The 12,212-nt window shown below is 42.9% G+C and overlaps 1 protein-coding gene across 1 annotated transcript in view; it reads left to right on the top strand.

The window, feature by feature from the left end:
* LOC142775771 (uncharacterized) overlaps positions 1–12,212 on the top strand; it is an 82,023-nt gene that overhangs the window by 26,269 nt on the left and 43,542 nt on the right. The gene's annotated exons all lie outside the window — the stretch shown is intronic.

The following is a 12,212-nucleotide window of genomic DNA, read 5'->3' as shown; positions in this document are numbered from 1 at the left end:
CGATGTCTAGAGTATTGCTCGGAATTTGTGATTCTTGTTTCATGATCATTCAGCTGTTTAATACACCTCCATTTTTGTTTCAGGGCTAGGTTCTCTGTTTGCAGGACCTGGTTTTAGTTTTGCAGTACGTGTTTCATTTCTCTATTTGCTCTCATCAAATCGCTTACTAAAAAATTCAAGACTTTCTTTGACTTCCCTCAACTCTTTTCCGAGTTCACACTAAACTTTAGATTTGAACTCTTTCAATTCTTTCCTCATATTTTTTTTGAAACGAGTAGACATGTTTGAACGGGAAGCAAAAAGAACAGTCGACAGTTCTGGCAGCAGAGAGCAGCAAAACAAAAAAAAAAAGAAAGAAAACAATATCAATAGAAAAGGGCGATATCCAACCTGGGACGATAAGAAGGTATTTTCAGAAGTGTTCCTTGCAATCCGCGCTGCTGCCAAGTGATGCGGTGCACGATGGTGTCCGGCTTATATAGGCTTGAAATAGCTCCTGCCGGCAGAATGTTGAGGCGGCTTGCAGCAGATACTGTTGCAATGCCCCCAATGTGGGCACGTGGATACGCAGCAGGAGCAGCTGTGGCTTTGCTGATCGGGTTCAATAAAGAAGAGGAAGAGATTCAATAAAGAAGAGGAACAATTACATGTTGTGGGGAAGCTAAGGAAATGATTGAGCATGTTTTGATTGAATGCGGCGATATCCATCCAGGTATACGTGTGGGTACAAGCCTACATGAGGTTTTGGGTTTTAGGGATAAACATGGAAAGCTGAACACGTCCGCGATAAAAGCAAGTAAGCGACGGTAAGAGTATTGGTAGCAGAAAAGTAGAGATAAAGGACAGAAATAGTGGGAAAATGAAGTCAGTCTGCCTGAAGAGCCGGAGATATGGAACATAAATTAACATTTTTCTTTGTTATAATAAAATCAATTTAATCGACGTAGATACGGCATCCAGCCAACATAAAAAAAAAGTTTTCTTTTCATTTTTTTTCTTGCGAGCCTGGTGGCACACATGTCATCACCTTGTTATAAAGGGGGCGCTCATATTATCCGTCCATCCACCATCTATCCATTCATCCAGCAGGATCGTCCAGTGTAGTGATGGTTTCTGTGGCCTACGGCGTCACTGCTTGCGTCACCGACATCACTAGCCCCACTAGCGATATTTCCCTTCCTGGGTCATATACTAATCGAATAAACTTTTTTTTGTTGTTGTCAGCAATCAACGTGCCCTGTCGTCTACGCGTTGGCTCGTACAGCGTCCCACATGGTGTTAGATGACCTGTTGGAGTAGGCCTAGCTTTGTTGGCCTAACCAGAAGCATTCGCCGGACAGCTATGCACTCATACAGCCTTGCCATGGCAGCAACAGTAGGAACTGTTACGTCTTTGCTTCCAGGAACAAAACCCCTAGATACGATGCAAGATCTTTGGGTAGCGTGGAAACTTTGGGAGAGCGACTACAAGCTCTACGTCACTGCGACTAGACTCTCTGGTAAGTTGAACGAAGTTCAAGTGACAACATTTCTCGTCATAATTGAAGAAGAGGGATGGAGGATATAATGCACATTTAACTTCGAAGCCGTAGTGGACCGTAACGACATAGACAAGCTGTTAAAGAATGTTGAAGAGTCGCATCATCCTAGGTATAAAAAACAAACATCTACAAAGCCAGTTAAAAAACAACAAACCAGATTTTTGCAAGCTCATCGAAATTTGTCGCACGAGAGAATGAAGCATGGAGCAAATCGAAGAGATACAGAGAACGACCCAAGGAAGTCACGGCAACGCTGACAAACGCCCGGACTGCCCTGAAGAGGTCAACCTCATCCGAAAAAACAAAACACGCACGAAATGTCGATATCAGTCCTGCCCTGCAGAAGGCAAGAAATGCAAGCACTGCAGTAAATGCAACCAATTTGCGAGCGTCTGTTGGTCAAAGAAGCCCAGCAAGAGGAACGCGACACAGACGAAGACCCCAAATGTTGACAGCCTAGAGTGTGAAGAAAACCACTTTCTTCATGCTGTCTAGCAGACCCACATGCAACTGAGTAGAATTTGGAAGGCCGAGATTAAGATTGAGGGCAAGCCAGTGCTCTGCAACTTAGACGAACACTGATTTCCCTCAAGCAACTGAAAGTGGTTATATGCACGCAACTGCAAGCAAGCAACACATTTCTTAACACATTCTTTGGGCAGAAGAAAAAAAGCAATAGAAAGAGTGACCCTACAAGCAAACATGGATCTGCTCAGGCATATTTTTTCGTTGCACAAGAACACGTGCCAACAACTCTCAGCGGTGAACTACCTCAGAGGCTAGGGCTCATCCAACTTGTGGCCACACTCAGAACTGCAGAGAACCAACTTTATGAAGTGGCAAAACCATTTGCAGACACATTCAAAGGCCTCAGTGAGCTACGTGGTGTGGTTTACCACATGAGCCTCCACAAGAGATTTCAAGGTGTAGTCAAGCCCGCCTGCAGCGTTGCACTAGCTCTCCATGAAAAGGTCAAGGCCAAACTAGACAGAATAAAAGCAAATGGAGTCCTCGCGCCTGTCACTGAACTGACTGAATGGGCAAGTCAAATGGTAGTTGTGGTAAAGAAAGACAAGATAGGGATTTGCTAGTATCCTGTCGATCGACGAAGAATCGAGATATTTATAGCAGATGCCTTGTCTCTGTTTCTGTCAAAAGAAAAGGTGCTGGAAGAAGAACACTTCCAAGTAAATGTCGTACAAGAATTGTCAGTCTTCACCGAAAAACTGCAGCAGATCAAGCGTGACACAAATCAGGACAACAAGCTGGTCTCTTCGAGCTGGTCTCTGACATTTACGAAGCTGTTAATGACTCATCGCAAATAGATGCCATATTTATCGACTTCGCCAAGGCGTTCGATAAGGTTGCTCATAACCGTTTATTACAAAAACTTCGCTATTTTAATATACATAGTCAGGTTGTGAATTGGATAAGGAATTTCTTAACCGACAGGTACCAATTTGTAACTGCCAATAAATTTTCTTCCTCACGATCACTGGTCAAGTCAGGGGTGCCTCAGGGCTCTGTATTGGGGCCTATTTTATTCCTGTTGTATGTAAATGACATCAGCAATAGCATTTCATCTACAGTTCGATTATTCGCAGATGACTGCGTAATTTATAGACGAATAACTACCACCTCTGATAGTGACGCTTTGCAATCTGACCTTGCGAAAATTGCAGATTGGTGTGAACAGTGGCAAATGGAGATAAATACTTCGAAAACTAAGGCTGTAGCCTTCACTAGAGTGTCTAATCCTAAGCTTACTCATTATTTGATAAATGACTCAGTCATCGCGCGTGCGCATACAATAAAATACTTGGGAGTTCATTTATCTTCTAACATTTCATGGAGTGACCACATCGAAGCAATCTGTAGCAGTGCATGCAAAACTCTTGGTTTTATCAGGCGTAACCTTTATTTGGCAAACAAGTCTACTAAATTATTGGCCTATGCGACGTTGGTTCGCGCAAAACTAGAATATGCATCTTTTATTTGGAACCCGCACCAGTCTTATCTCATCAACAAACTCGAAGCAATTCAAAATAAAGCAACCCGCTTCATTACCAAAGATTATTCACGAACATCAAGCATAACTAACCTAAAAAAATCTCTGAATCTAAGCACCCTAGAGAATAGAAGAATCATAGCACTTCTATCTCATTTCCACAAACTTTATCACTCATCATCATCGTTCTGCGTACGCCACATCACGGCCGCCCATCGTATCTTTCCGCGCCTGGATCACCCCTTTAAAGTACAACCCGTTTTTGCTCGAACAAACTTCTTAAGTAAATCCCCCCTCTTTCTCGCAATATATCACTGGAACAAGCTACCTGCCGACGTCGTTTCTTCCCAAAATCATGAAGATTTCATGAATAAACTTAAAAGTTATTTTAATGAAAGTTAATATTGTTCCTGTGCATATCTGTTTTGTTGTAATTGTTGTCGTTGTTCTTGTACGCGGTATTTCAATGAACGTGAATTATCCTTTCTTTGCATCCTTTTGTTGTTTTGAACACTGCGAAAATTTTCCTTAGAGTTTTGTTGTCCTTTTTTTTTTTTTTTTTTTTTTAGTACTTTCTTTATTTTTCCACGTAGCATCTCTGTACTGTTAAGTAATAATATCTCTACATATGTATGTGCATATTTATATCAATCGTTTGTATTTGTTATTCAAATTATACACTGTAATTGTAACAGCTTTATTGTGCTACAACTCCCCTATGTAATGCCTACCCAGGCCTTTAGGGTACTTGAATAAAAAAAAAAAAAAAAAAAAAAAAAAAAACAACCTATGTACCCTGAAGAAATATGAGAGTACTACATGCCAGAGCACAAAAGGTCAGTCCCTGAATGAATTCAAGCTTACTGGCCATATCGAGATGAAATTTATGTAGAATCTTCCGATCCAACTGACTGATTATTCCCAGCAGCATGAGAAACCACGTCTTAAGCCTCCTGCATGCAGCCCATGAAGGCTCAGAAAAGATGAAGCAATGGGCCAGAGATGTTATGTTTTGCCCAGTTATGTCAACAGACATTTAAGAGAAAGCAGATCGATGTGCACTCGGCAGGAAACAAAAGCCCAGGAACCAACGACTGCTGATGATGAGCCACGAAGTACCCGACTACCCTGGCAAACAGTTGGCATTGATTTCTTCTACCACGAGGGAGAGGAATATAGAATCTTTGTCGACTTCTACTCGTTTTATTTTGGGATTCAAGGATTGAAGCACACAACTGCTGAAGCCATCGTTATGTTCTGCCAAGTAGTCTTCGATACTCATGATCTTCCTCGTAAGCTTGTCAGGCAGAATAGACCACCGTTTACCAGCCACAAGTTTGCTGAATACATGAGTCAGTTTGACATCGAGCATACCACATTAAACCGACACTATCTATGTTCCAGTGGGATGCGGGAGTGAGCCATCCAAGAGGCGAAGAAACTTCTTATCAAGACTGCCTACGGGACAGCGAGGTTCTACACACCCTACTAGAGTAGAGAAACACTTCAAGAGACAAGCTGCTGCAGTCCTCAGTCCTGCGAATGATGGGAAGGAGAACAAAGACACAGCTGCCTGTGCACACCAAGCAAAACAGTGCCTTCCAAGCAGGTGACGGCGAGACTGAAGGAGATCTGCCAGCAACAGAAGACATAGTACAACAAAGGTACAAGAGAATGACCACGTCTACATCCTGGGTCAGAGGTCACAGTGTTCAATAGCCGAAATTCTGAGTGGCACCCAGCGATTGTAGTCTCCGAAGACCCAACACCGAGATAATACATTGTGGACAACGAAGATGGGGAAGAGTTACGCCGCAACTGAGAGCATATCTGAGCCCATAGCTCAACAGCAACTACATTGCCACAGCCTCTAGGACCACAACCCCAATCACTAAGGCGTAGTACCAGAAAGCGCCAAAAGCCACAACGCTTTGTTGAAGAGTGCTGAAGCAAGCCATCTTCTTTCAGGAAAGAAAAGATGTGGCCTACGGCGTCACTGTGTGCGACACCAACATCGCTAGTGCCACTAGCGCCATTGCCTTTCTTGATGCCCATTGCTTGATGCGCCATTGCCTCGGTGATATACTGATTGAATAAACATTCTTTTTGTTGTCAGTCATTAACGCATACTGTTGTCTGCACGCTGGCTTGTACAGCAACCCACAGTTTCAAATAATTTTATTCAGTTGATACATTCACTCCGAAGCAGCATAATCGTGAATGGGAACGAATTGCCCACAGGCATGTTCGTCGCACCACCTTGAAGAGTAAACAGAGCGGTTAAGTGTGGTGATAGAAGGCGATAAACGAAGGCAGCTAAAGGTGTGAAGAATGCGGTGGTGTCGGAGGCGGCGGAACATGACACAGGTGCAAAGACAGTAACGCATGGAGGGATCTGGGTCTCGTTAGTAATGACCAACTCCGTGCAGGAAGGGCGACTGTCCGCAGGTAGAGCATCATCAAGCGGAGAAAAGGTGAGTTCGGCACAGGTGCAATCAATGACGAATTGGTAATGGGAGAGAAAATCCCAACCTAAAATGATGTGAGAACTGTGCGGGAGTATCATGAACTCAACTCTGTACATGAACTCAACTCCTTGAATTACAAGTCTGGCGGTACACGTGGCCACAGAATGTGCAGTGGCAGTATGATTGCAGAGAGACATCGATGCATCGGGGAGGCCGAGTGACGACGAGGACAAGGAGAACGGCGATCAGAAGCTGGTCGATAGCTTGGCTGCGGAAGGTGCCAATCGGGGTCTGAAGTGTAGGAGAACATGCAGTCGTACTCATAAGGATGTGGGTCTTCACGTGAGTATAGTGGTGGGTGGCGGCACAGGCAAGTGACATGTCCAGGTAGACCACACGAAAAGCAGATGGGTCGGTTGGCAGTGCGCCAGGGATTAGGGACTCGGTGGACTGGAAGTCGTGGTGGCTAGGTGGCGTAAACAGGAGCAGGCAGTGGAGGTGGCACTCAAAATGTCTGTGGTCGTGCTGCTGCTTCGGCGTACGTCAATGATGCTGTGACTGGTGGCAACAGCTGTGGTGGAAGAGCCTAAGACACTTGGTCTTGTATAATGTTGTTTAGTGTAAGACTAAGCAGCACACTGCGCTCCGGTAGGCCGGAGATGAGCGAGAGTTGGCGGGCAACTTCTTTGCGCACAAAATCTTTGATCTGCAAAAGGAGGACCAGATCTTGCGAGGGAGTTAAGCCGGACAGCGATTCCTGATATAGGACTAGACGGTGAGTGACGAGACGTTGCTGGTGAAGCTATCATAGCTTTGACAGAGCTCGATAACTTGGGCGACAATAGCTGGGCTTTTTGAAATCAGCATCTGGAATGCGTCCTGGTCGATACCCATAACAATATGCTTGATGCGGTCCACCTCTGCCATGTCCGCATCGACGCGTTTGCATGAGTCGATGATATCCTCTATGTAACTGGTGAAATTCTCATGACGTAGTTGAAACCTTGACTGAAGGCACTGCTCCGTGCGAAGTTTGTGGATGGCAGGATGACCGAAGACTTTGCTGAACTTTGTCTTGAATGCTGTCCAGGTTGGAACATCGGTTTGGTGGTTCCAAAGCCACAAGTGGGCAATGCCACTAAGATGAATGCTGACAGTGGCCAGTCTCGTGGCTTCGTCCCATTTGTTCACGACACTAACGAGTTCATAGGTAGCCAGCCAGTCGTCGACGTCATGGTCGTCAGTGCCGCTGAATATGCGAGGATTCCACTGAAGGATGTGCCAGAGCACGCGGTGGCCTGAGGAGCCAGAGATGGTGGGCTAGTTTGTGGCAGAATCCATGGTCATGGTGGCAGGTAGAGTCTGGCTTCGCAACTCCAGGATTGTTAGGAGACCCAGCAAACTCTACCAATTGTAACGCAGAATTGAGACAGCCTGACAAGTAGAACTGTTATTTGAGACAGGACAGGAGCGCAGGCCTAGCCAAGAACAGCGACAACGTCTGGCCCAAGCGACTCATGCTTAGTGCTGACGATGTGACTGCCAAGCTTTGCACGACCCACTACTTCTTCATTACAGTGTAACAAAAGAGTGACAAGATGGTTAGTTGTTTCAGTTGTGCTTTTGGTATTTTGTTATCTATACTCAGTATTGCTTGCGAAGGAAAGCACTGATTTAAAAGTGCTCCTTTTAATGACTACAGCATGGCTTCTGCAATGAAAAAACAGCAGGATTAGCAATCTAATGCATACTTGCTTTTTCCCATTAAACACTAGCTCAGCATTAGTGCTTGCTCGTGTACTTTTTGATCTTGTGTTTGGTCTAATTACTGCAGAAAATAAGCATGAATAATTCATACGGTGGCAATATGTTGGGGCCCTGCCACGGTGGTCTAGTGGTTAAGGTACTCGGCTGCTGAGCCGCAGGTCGCGGGATCAAATCCCGGCTGTGGCGGCTGCATTTCTGACGGAGGCAGAAATGTTGTAGGCCTGTGTGCTCAGATTTGGGTGCACGTTAAAGAACCCCAGGTGGCCAAAATTTCCGGAGCCCTCTACTACGGCGTCTCTCATAATCATATGGTGGTTTCGGGACGTAAAACCCCACATATCAATCAATATGTTGGGTTTAGTCAAGACAGAAGTGCGAGGTCTGACCAAAGAGCACCATGCAGGAGATCACAAATTTTCAATGGAAACATTAAACTTTTGTTAGTAAAACACATTTCATTACATATCAGCTTCACACAATCTAGCCTACATTTTCTGCGTGGCATCTCCAGTTGTCAGAAGACAAATTGTACCATGTTTATAAAGTGGTCTTTGTGATCAACAGCCTAACTGAAATGCTATCAGAAAGCCATTAAATTTATTTAAAGATAAAAAAATTGTATTGAAAAATACTACAACGACACTGCTCTTCATGTTTTCACCCACTGATTTTAAGCAAAGTGGCTTAGTAATATCATTTGGGTGAGTGACCTGCTCCCTTATTATGTCATTGGGAATATGTACATAAAACGTGCTGTGAGTCCGCAATTGAAAAATCTGTAGAAGATATGAGCAATGAATGTGAATTTCATTGTGAGGCCATTATCATTGCATCGAGAAAACAATATGACACTCACGTTACTGCAAAATATTGTGCTAACGAAAAAGGGACATAGCCACGGCTGCATGGAATCCAACTTGAAAGGCACACCTTGGCTTGAGAAGTGGGTAAAGTTTAACCACTTGCAATGGTGAGAAATGACTTCTTGGGTGCTTGACATTGCTGTATGAAATGAACATCAGCCAGCTTGCCACCTTTGAGAAGAAATTTTGTATGGAGTGATAAATTAAAATGCCTGCTAACATACAGAAAGCAACCATATTTGGAAATGTCATAGTTTATAAACTTTCTCTTGTGTAGCATTAACTAGAAGGAATCGGTTACTCTGCTTTTTAGCCCCGCTGTGGTGGTCTAGTGGCTAAGGCACTCGGCTGCTGACCTGCAGGTCACGGGATCGAATTCCGGCTGCGGCCGCTGCATTTCTGATGTAAGCGGAAATTTTGTAGGCTCGTGTGCTCAGACTTGGTTGCACGTTAAAGAACCCCAGGTGGCCGAAATTTCCAGAGCCCTGTAATACAGCGTCTCTCATAATCATATTGAGGTTTTGGGATGTTAAACTCCACAAATCAATCAATCCTCTGCTTTTTATAATGCATGTTTTATGCTTGTTAGATTGCTCAGTGTCTATAGTATCCTGTTTCAATGCTAAATGATGGGAATGATGTGGTTGCTTTGCTTAATGAATGTCACTATTTATTTACTGTGTCTTCTATATATGTAAAGCTGTATGCATCAGCAGAAAGGTATAAAAAACTTTTCTCCCCTAACTGTACGTGGCAACATGATCCTGCCAAGATTCATATAATGGCAGCATTTGTATACATAGCTGTACAGTCCAAGAAGTTATCGAATTGATTACAGGACAGTATTTTCCTTTGATCAATGCTTTTATTTTCAATGACATGCAACCCCTTTGGGGGTGTTTTTTTGCAGTGAACAGTTGCAACTAAGGTAGAAAGGTAAAACTTTTGTAAAAATAGCTTTTGAAATAAATTATGAATAAAATTTGGTTTAGTGATTCATGATTGATGCACTGACAAACACGCACACACAGGAAGATGGTGAGCTGGCATGGTAAACACTCCTGAATTCATTGTATAAACAAACTACCTGCACTATGGCAAAACAAGAACTGTGCACTAAAGATGCTATTCTCATAAGCAAGCTTATTCTAGCAATAGTGTATATCATAGATAGTCCTTGCGTTTGCCCCACCTTCCATTATGCAATATATGCATCTTTGCCATCCCCTTAAAAAAGAGCACTAGTCTCAAATGTGGCAAGTGCTCATTATATGCTTAAGTGCCCATGTCCACAATGCAAAGACACATGACCGCCAACTTCATGCAACCAAACTGACACTTCCTATGCATTACAACATGCCACAGCACCCAAACAACGCTGTGGAAGTCTTTCGGCACATGAAAAAGGACTTGGTATTTTTTTTTTATGCACGCACACAATGGCTCTAGTAGCACATATATACGAAATTGAGAAGACCTGTATATCACACACAAGAAATTACACATAGTGTTTAGCAACATCTGCTGTATTGTGGGAAGCACATCACTTGTCATGAGCCACCTTAATGCAGTTTTTTTGAAAATGTGCTTGCATAAAATCGCACTATGTTTTGATCACATCAAAGGAAATATGCAACATGTCATGAAGTAATTACACCACGTTTTTGAAAACCACCCTGTACACCTCTTCTCACTCGACTAATACAGTTCCCGTAGCTCTTGGTAGCAAGTAACACAAAATCGATACAGCAATAAATAAAGTGAGCCTGACCAGAAAGCTGACATTACCAAGCAAGGCAGCTACAGTAGCTAGGCTTTCAGGTTTTTTGTTCTCACATGTAAATTTGCAGGAGATGCTCAATGCTAGCAAGCCTACATTATCTGCACACAAAATATGACCTCACTACTTAAAAATCACTTGGGGTTCATTCTTACATTTAGGTATTAAAAGGGCCATGACACTCAATTTTTTATATGTGGGTTAATCCTTGTGCATTCACAAACAAGCTCTCCAAATTTTAGCGCAATAGCTTGAGCCCTTCATTTATAATTGAATAGTTTTATAAACACACGAGCAGCCTGAAATTCGGGCAACACTAGTGAACTCGCAAGCCGTGACATAACAAGCAGCTTAATGTGTGAGGGCCTGTATTCTGGCAAACGGTATTGCTCTATCGTCAGCTTTGCACTGAAATTGAACAATTTGCAGCAGCTGAAACTTTGGTAGAAGACGATGGCTCAGCTCCATGCACCTGCCACAGTGGTCTAGTGGTTGTGATACTGGACTACTGACCAGAAAGGTTGCGGGATCAAATCTGAGCCGCTGCGGCCACATCTTCGATTAAGGCAAACAAAAATGCTCGAGGCCTGTGTAGTCAGATATAAGAGGTGGTCAAAATTTCTGGAGCTCTCCAATACGGCATTCCTTAAAATTCTAATGCTCTTTGGGACCTTGAACCCCAACAGTTATCATTACATCAGGGCCATACATAGCACAACGTCGCAGACACCATGGCAAAATGATGGTCGCTGGAAAGGGGCGGTGTTAATAGCGAGCCACTTCTAGGGCTCGTTCTGCTGTGAAATATCCTTTTATAATCCACTTTTTATATAAATACAGGCATAATACACCCATTTTTTATTGAAAACCACAAATTATTGAGTGACCCTGTCATGGCCCTTTTAAAAAAATAATCACTGATTGATACATTTATTTTAGATTTCATCATTGCATGCTTAAAGCTATCATAGCGCCCTAGTAGATATAGCACTGTATGTAGATTAATTTTGACCATAAGAGGAGTTTTCATGTTCTCGGAGGAGGCACTCGCCTTGCTCATATCCACATTCTCTCTCTCTCTCTCTCTCTCTCTCTCTCTCTATATATATATATATATATATATATATATATATATATATATATATATATATATATATATATATATATATATATATATATATATATATATATATATATATATATATATATATATATATATATATATATATATATATATATATATCGCCAAGGGGTTAGGGGTAAGAGTTAATGGAGAGTACCTTAGCAACCTGCACTTTGCCGAAGACGACACTGCATTGCTGAGTAACTCAGGGGAAGAATTGCAACTTATGATTACGGAGTTAGACAAGGAGAGCAGAAAGGTAGGTCAAAATTAATCTGCAGAAAACGAAAGTAATGTACAGCAACCTCGGAAGGGAACAGCGCTTTGAGATAGGTAATAGTGCACTTGAAGTTGTAAAAGAGTACATCTACTTAGGACAGGTAATAACCGTAGAGTCAAACCACAAGACTGAAGTAACTGGAAGAATAAGAATGGGGTGGAGCACATTTGGCAAGCACTCTCAAATCATGACTGGTAGATTGCCACTATCTCTCAAGAGGAAGGTATATAACAGCTGCATCTTGCCGGTACATTGCTATGGAGCAGAAACATGAAGACTTACAAAGAGGGTTCAGCTTAAATTGAGGACGACGCAGCGAGCGATGGAAAGGAAAATTATAGGCGTAACCTTAAGAGACAAGAAGAGAACAGAGTAGATCAGT

The sequence above is a fragment of the Rhipicephalus microplus genome, chromosome X (assembly GCF_043290135.1).
Source record: "Rhipicephalus microplus isolate Deutch F79 chromosome X, USDA_Rmic, whole genome shotgun sequence".
Taxonomy (NCBI): Eukaryota; Metazoa; Arthropoda; class Arachnida; order Ixodida; family Ixodidae; genus Rhipicephalus; species Rhipicephalus microplus.
This window is presented reverse-complemented; position numbering and strand designations above follow the sequence as displayed.